Source organism: Scleropages formosus, chromosome 1 (assembly GCF_900964775.1).
Source record: "Scleropages formosus chromosome 1, fSclFor1.1, whole genome shotgun sequence".
In the NCBI taxonomy this organism is placed as follows: Eukaryota; Metazoa; Chordata; class Actinopteri; order Osteoglossiformes; family Osteoglossidae; genus Scleropages; species Scleropages formosus.
Genome location: NC_041806.1, coordinates 35,098,113 through 35,106,333, shown reverse-complemented (window position 1 = coordinate 35,106,333; position 8,221 = coordinate 35,098,113).

Sequence of the window (8,221 nt, the reverse complement as noted above, 5' to 3'; positions counted from 1 at the left end):
CTGTAAATTATGTTTTCACTGCATTTTCCTTTCAGTGAAATCTCTGTGTCATGTGGCCAACGTTGCCAACGTCCAACCGAGTCTATAGCACAGAGACGTACATTTTATCCTGCCTTACAGATTTTACACTATATTTTGAAGTTGTCCTTCACAAAGACATAGAAAATAGGAACAATATATAGCAGAAAAAGTGGGGAATATACTGTATGAACTGATTCATCGTTATCCCACTCCTGGCACCACATAGTGTGTTTTTTTAATTCTATTATCTATAACTGTCCGTCAAAAGATGCTTTTGTAAAACATTTCATTCAGCGTTAAGTAAAGGAACTATGTTCCCAAAATTTCTCCTGCTGAAATTTAGGGAACAAACACCTCGGAGGGAAAGAAACATGACAAAAAAAAGACAATTATACATTTGTAGAAAAACAGCATGAGAGTCACCATTACACTGAAGTGTTTTAAATAAAGTGTTTTTAACTAAAGCTTTTAACTCTTTCATTTCTATAATTCTTTTCATCAAATATATTCAATAAGCACTCTCACCTTGAGTTTTGCAGTTTTTTCTGATACTGAAATGCCTCTTAAGTCCATTAAAGTAGCATGTTGGAGAAACGGGATGAGTTGCATAGTTTTGAGTTGTGGTTTTGCATCAAGGTGAGAAAGTGCATTCTTGGTTTCTGTTCACATAAAACTTTCATTATTAATTTCAATTTTCAAAATTAGCTTCAGTTGTATTACCTTAAGAAAGGTAGTCATTTTGTATATATGCTTACATTAAATTCTCTCTTAAAAAGGCCATTTTTCTAAAGCCAAGCCATTGTTTTCATGCACTTTTTTCAACAACATATTAATTCTTTCACTTTTCACTTAATTATAATCTTTGCAAGCTTGACTGTGTGTCAAGAGAGAAAAGCACCTGTTGTAGCAGTATCTGGTTTGAATCGGACTACCAGGTAGCTACCAGTTCCATTGTGATCAAAATGAAATCTCCCCGTTTTTTATATTCTTTTTCAGATATCGGGGGATTGTTGTCCTCCAGATTCAGAAAAATCATGTGGGTAATATGTTTAAAAAAAAAAAAAAAATGTGGAAAAGGTAGAATTGCGGCTAAAGAACTTAGTCGTGACAAAACATATTTGTTTCAAATTTTGAGTTGGAGAAATCAACATCATACATACAGTGTCTTTCACAATTTCTGTTTAAAAAGCAGAAAACATTTTAGGCACTGGTTATTAAGCCAGCAGCCACACTAGCTGTGGAAATGGAAAATGGAGTGTCAAACTGTTGCAAATTGTTTAATAGATAAATTTCACTGGAGTTTTTATACCTCCTAAGATGTGGTCATGATGGTTCTTGCTTTTGGAATATTGTCCCAGAAAGAAGCAAGTTTCGTGTGATTGCTCGTGATAATAAAATATGATTTTGAACTTTCTGTGCAAAAGCATACTGGGCCATAACGTTAAATGGAAAAATACTGATCACTTCCCATCAATTAATAAAAACTTTCTCCAGCAAATTAGTTGCAGCTAAATAGCCAGTGCCTGAATGTATGATTTTAATATTCTAAATAACTTTAATTCTTGGATTATTATGAATGTTAGTATTTTCCAAATACATTCACATATGAATTTCAGTACACATACACAACTATAAAGGTAAAAGTGTTTTACAATAATAATAATAATAAAAGATGTACAGTACAGTATTCACTTACTGGTATGCAGGAAATTCATTTAACTTTTGAATGCTATGCACATTTATATGACTTCTTTTTGGGATGAACAGTCCGCTGTATTGATCTACAGTAAGGCTTCATACAAAGTTTTCTGCTTAACATTGTTATCTTAATCTAAAAATGAAAATTTATAAAAGAACTATAGCACCTTATGTTATTAATATTAATATTGTTCCCAAAATAACAGGGGACAGCAATACTGGACATCAGATTTGGTAATTAAAGAAGAAGGGGAGAGTATGAAATATTTTACAGTTGGTTTGCATTTTCTACTGAACAGACTGGTTACTATAGCAATTAAGTTATTCTAGCCAACAGCTATTTCAACAACAGTTCAAAAAAAAAAAAAATATCCAAAAAAATTAAAATTCCGATCAAGAACAACTCCAAATTCTCCATATTACTGAGTAACACTACACAAAGCAGAAAATGTAACACAAAACACACTTTAAAGACATTAATTTGTTTCAGTACCACATTAAAAATCCCAACAGCAAAAAAGTAAATATTAAATGAACTTACAATAATCCTCTTTTAGACATGGTCACACTGCCAGTTTTATAGCAACAAGAATAAATGACCTACAGATGCTGTCAGGGCTTTAATGTGACAGGAATATATAGCACAGCAATCATATCATAGTTTTTTTTTGTATCCATTCTGAAACAGACAGTTTGTTTTGCAAAAGAAAGTGTTACAAAGAAAGTAGTATCATTTATATGTGTAAAAAATGGCCATTTGTATACAGATTGTAAAAGTGGTGTGGGGGAGGGGGGGCACCATGTTCACATATGTAGCAGCTTCTGCTGTAAACTGGGTTGAGCAGGGAAGGGTGCTTGTTCTTTCACAGCAAAATGTAGCTTGCGGGCTTTTAGGCAGGCCCTTGGACTGTGGCGTAACCGCACCGGACGCGGTCGCAGCGAGTTCATCACTGCACCGCACGCGGTCGCAATGCGGTCACGCAGTTCACATTGTGGTAGCACCTTTGGGCATGTTTCCATCAGCACCAGATTGTTTTTTTTTTTGTTGTTGTTGTTGACATGGAAAAACACCTTCCCGCAAAGCTCGGCTCAAAACTCGGAGCGGATCGCCGTAACAGGGCGGCACGCTTGTCGCCGGCTAACGGCAAACAGGCTGTGCGGTACACGTGTGGTTCCTGTACTGCTGTGAAAGCTGCGAGAAGACAAAAGTACTGAATACCGAAGAAGAACATGCACACTACATGCTACAGCGTCACCTTGAAATGCACTTCTCGGGCGGCGCGCCGCGAGATTACATGAGGACGGTTGCGACAGTCGGACTGGAAATCAGCATTTTGTGCCGGAACTGAACTCTTACACAAGGAATTATATTCACTGGGTACAAAGAACAGTGTTCGACACAAGCACCATTTTGTCGATGGATTACAGTGAACTGAATTTCCACCTTTGCTGACACGTCTCGCCTTGACCGTGTGTCGTTGATAGGGCGAACAATAGCGGAGTAAAGAGAATTTTGCTATTGTTGAACCTTGGCACTAAATGCACTTCTTTTCTTGCAGGACGCAGGCCATAGACGTTAACCGAAGAACCGCAGCCGAACGCATTTTGTCAACAAATAACCGCAAACAAAGGACTGGAAGCATCATATTACAATCTTTTCCATTACGAGTAGAACTCTTGATATTGTATCTTGAGGCCTAATTGAAGAAGCTCTTCAGTTACATGGGGTGTCAAGAAGTCATTCAAAAAAAAAAAAAAAAAAATTCAGTAAGCTGAACCGGAAGAGATCATTCAAGTTCAACAGCAGATGTCCAGTATTGCCTATCTTTTACGCACGCCTTTCCGTCACCTAGAGAACAGCGTCTATAGTTCTGCAAAGGAACAATCGGTACTACGTGTAGTCAACATCACAACCTCATGTTCGTCGGAATTTCGAAATAGCACGAGCCATGGAATATACAACACGCGATGATATATTGCACGTGACCGTTACACACGTTTGTTTATGTACAATTGTCTCTGTGACTGCACTGTTGCGCGATACAGAAGAAAACAAAACACTGGCGTTGTTGTTTGCTGAACTGGCTGCCTTGACAGAGGAGAAAGCACCTAAAGAAAAGGCACCACAAGGCATGAGGAGCCAAGGATTGCTGTTATTGTTCCTGTTGTGTTTGGTCGTGTTCGGTGGAGGCGGCGTGAGGTTCGACAGTGAATGTACGGTAAACTTGAGCGGTTTTGTTGCCCTTCGGCAATGCCTTTAGGGTTGTTGTTTGCCCGTTCCACAGCAGGGGTGCTTTTCTTACACGCACAGCCAATGGACTCATCCTATGGTGAACATTGGGTACAGCTGTAAATGAAACATTACAGCCGAAACGTCAGCAAGGATATATTTTCGGAAATGAAACGCTGGCCCGTCATCTGCGATCGATACGTTTCGACGTTATGTTTCAGGCAAACGTTTTTGGTTTGTTGAGGTTTCCTTGTCAAACCGTTTCGGGTATTCGGCCGTGGATCGCTCCGCGCGGACCTCTCGCATGTCTTCACGACCGGAAGAAACGCTAAGGGCGGCTCAAACTGAAAAAAACGTGGAACGGAGATGCGACGAGTTTGAAGGGCAGCACCGAAGTTATTACAATTTACAGCGTATCAGTTTTCTTGTCTTATTGACAGTGTGGTGTTCAGAATGTGCCATGGTTACGGACATAAAAGAAACTGGAATGAAGTTCCACGAATGATCTATGGCGTTGTACAGATATATTGGCTGAAAAAGCAGAATCCTTTTTAAAAAGGAAACTGCTTCAGAGAAATAAGGTTCTTACGGCCATGAGTAGCGTTTGCTAACATGGTGACATGTAACGGATAATTACATGCTCACAAAAATATTCACAGTAGCACAGACAATCCAAACTACAGGACACAGGCCCTTCGGACACATAAATCTGCGTGCCAGTTGACACACGTCACCGAGGAACTGAGTCAGGGAGCATAAACTTAGCATCGGATGAACATATATATACATATATATATATGAATATATATATATGTGTATATATATATAAAAACACTCAGATACACACTATTACTACTACTAATATAATAACAAAACTATTTCTCTTTTGTGAGTGCACCAAAAAATAAAGTTAATATTGTTCTGAATATGGAGCTGATGCTTTCCTTTGTTAGAAAGCAGGTCTGATGCAGAAGAAAGGTTCACAGTGTATTTGTAACCAGGAATAATTCTCTCTCCTTCTCTTTGAATGTAAATTAATGCGTAAGCAAAGATGCACCGTGAAGTGTCTGGCAGCCAAGAAACCCAACCAATGCACGACTTCTGTTCCTGCCGATGTCTTCAAAAAAAAAAAAAAAAAAAAAATGAAAAACAAAAATAAGGACTGGCAACTACACAAATGTTCACGATTGGTCATTTCCCAGCAAACAACAGTGGACCAGAATGCCATCGGTTTTGGAGAAATGGAAAATCCCAGAGGGGAGAACATGGACATCGCACAGAGGAGAAGGTGCGCCTTGTCGAAACAGAATGGATCCGCTGGTGATGGATGAAGGCCGGAAACACCGAATGATCGTACACCTGCACACGTGGATGTTCCTTTTCGAAGGCAACTGAGGAGCCTGATGTGCAGAGCGCGGTTCCGGCTATGCCCCGTCACATGTTCCCCGAGATGGATTTTCATTTCCTATATGTATAGCACACACATATATATATATATATCTCTATATATCTATCCCCACCCCCACCGTTAATCCTGAAAAGAGAATCTGTGCACCAGAATACACCTGAGCCCCACACTGATGGGGAGGAAGGGCAAGCAGCAACCAGGCATGGAGTTGAACCCCAGCCTGAAGGCCGGGGAAGACCAGCCTGTGTGGCTGCACCGGGGAGTTCGCGTGTGCCAGGGAAGTGGGCCCCTTCTCCCTGAGATGCCTGCCGGAGCCCACCAACCTGGCAGGTTGTCGCTACAGTGACCAACGCGATCTACTTGGCAGTGGAAGGAAACGACCGTTCTCCTCGGCACCCTGGGCCAGACCAGGATATACGGCGTTCTAGGGCTTCGATCACTCTGCAAGGTCTTACGGAACCACGGGGTCCTCCGAAGCCCAGCTGGCGAACCGAGGAGACCGCAAAGAGCACGTCGTTCTCTTCCATTGCCAGGAGCAATGGACATGCACAGCCCACTGAATGGTTAGACTGGCCCCAGCAGGTGTGAGGGCAGAAAGGAAAGACGACGGCGGGGACGGTGGGGGAAAACCGAGCGAGAAGGAGCGCTGTGGCGGTGGCAATTTGGGGCCGGGCACACGCGGACTCCTCCACACAGCCTGTTCCTGGGTTCTTTTCCAAGCCTGGCAAGGACCCGTCTCCCCATTGGTCTCATCTTGCACAACATCTGCTTGCAAAGATCTAAGCAGGCACAAAAGGGTCAGAAAAGCAGTGTCTTCCTCTCTGCGGTGCACCTGGCCAGCGTCGCACGGCCCCTCACCTTGCAGCTGCTCTGAACTTACAGGAGCTCACGCCAGCCACACAAGGTGGCTGTGCTGCGAGACACATACATGATTCAATACATAAACGGTCAAGCAAGGCGGATGTCTTTAACAAATGCAATTTCCTTGCAAAGTGCGCATGGAGGTCCTTACTGGAAAAGGCAATATTATTTTTTTTAAGGAAAAATTAACCCAGGGTTTGCGTTTTGATGGCCACGTCGTGTACGTTTCGTTGTCCAGGGAACCCGGGATGTCACTCATCTATGCAGAATGTAAACAAATAATCAATAATCCACATTCATATCTTATCCCAGGGGACCAAGTGCACCAGAAAGAGGGAGAGAAGTACAGTAGAAGGTGTGATTTGGCTTTATTCATTACCGCTAGGCAGGAGCCGGTAGCAGTAAGCCCTGTATGCCGAGAGACAAACCTCTTGTGTAGCAGATTGTGTGTATAAAAGTATTCCGTTTTAACACTGCAACGTGTTGTTAAGCTGTGTAAAAATTCAGGTATATTCAGGCAAAGATAGCTTCTAGTTTCGTTATCTTTAAAATGTAGTTCTTTAAAATATTCCTAAAGAAAACAAATGGAAAAACCAAATAGAAAACCAAACAACAGTTAAACAGTCACAATAAAAGTAAATTACATTTTAAAACAAATGATATAGGAATGCATGTCAAGATTCATTCTGGCACCGATGACATGCATTTGCACCCAATACATTTATTACTTGAATTTAATTCATTTTTTTTTTTTTAAGAAATGTAACCAGAGCAAGGTGAAGGGTAAGAAGAGTGGAGGTCAGAGAACAGTGGAACGAGAGGAATAAGGAAACCAAAAATGTATTTTACGGAGCAGGGAATGATGGAGTATCTTGAAAAGAAGCCTTCACACACCATACACTTTGTAAATAATTCGGTGTACTTTGTATCAGAATACAGCACGCTGCCTTCTGATATAATAAACGGTACTATACAGCGCCTTTCATTTTAGTCGTAAGCATTTGATTGCAAGTATACATAAAGTAACAGTTCCACCATGTCAACAATGCAAAACTATTCCATGTCAAAAATGGTTCCAACATTGTGCCTTAGTTAAAAATATTGTGCTCTCTGTAACACTCTACTCTGCACGAGCGTTAAAAATGTATTGTGTAGAGGAAAAAAAAAAAAGGCCAATTGACTGGCGTGAAATAGTCATTAATATTAGCAGCAAAAATGTCACCTGTGACAATTCCTCAGAAAAAGAATATTTTAGGGAAAGACGGGATGTAAGGACAAAACGCACGCTTCACGATGCAACCTTTCGCCTTCCGCTTTCTCGTAAAGTTGAGTAAGAAGAGCGCTCCCCGTTATATAAAAAAAAAAAAAAATCAGTGCAGGCACGATGGAGAGAGCAAGGGCAGGCTCCGGATGTCCTAATCTTCCTCTCAGTTATGATGAGTGAAACAGCAAAAAAAAAAAAAAAAAAGGAATGCGACGTTCATTAAAGGGAGTTTAAGACGAGACACAGTGGTTTACTTTAGACACCTAAGCAGTTCTGGCACCGAGGGCAACCTTGCAGGTCTATAAGATAAGGCTCAGCTTTACTTCAAATGAGGCGGTTGCAGAAAGAAGACTTGAGGCTTTTTTTTTTTTATATAAAAAAAAAAATTAAATCTCCCTGGACTCTGCAGGTCCTATTGAGCACCAACAGTTGCTATGGTCAGGACTGCAGTAATTGTTCTTTTGTGGCTGCAAATCCAATACATAATACCAGCAAAGATGCATTATGTTTACACTGAAGTGTAACATAAGGTGTTCATTATGGCCCTCCCGACAGTGTTTGGCATGACCCTAATAGCTTTTTTTCATGTAATTCTGCTTTAAGGATTTCAGTGGCATGGATATTTGTGCATTGCTGGCACAAATAATAGCTGTTGTGTATTTTGCAAGTATGAAAAAAAAGTGCATCGCATTTAAATATCCTAACATTAGCGCCGAAAGAGATTCGTGTAATAAGAAAA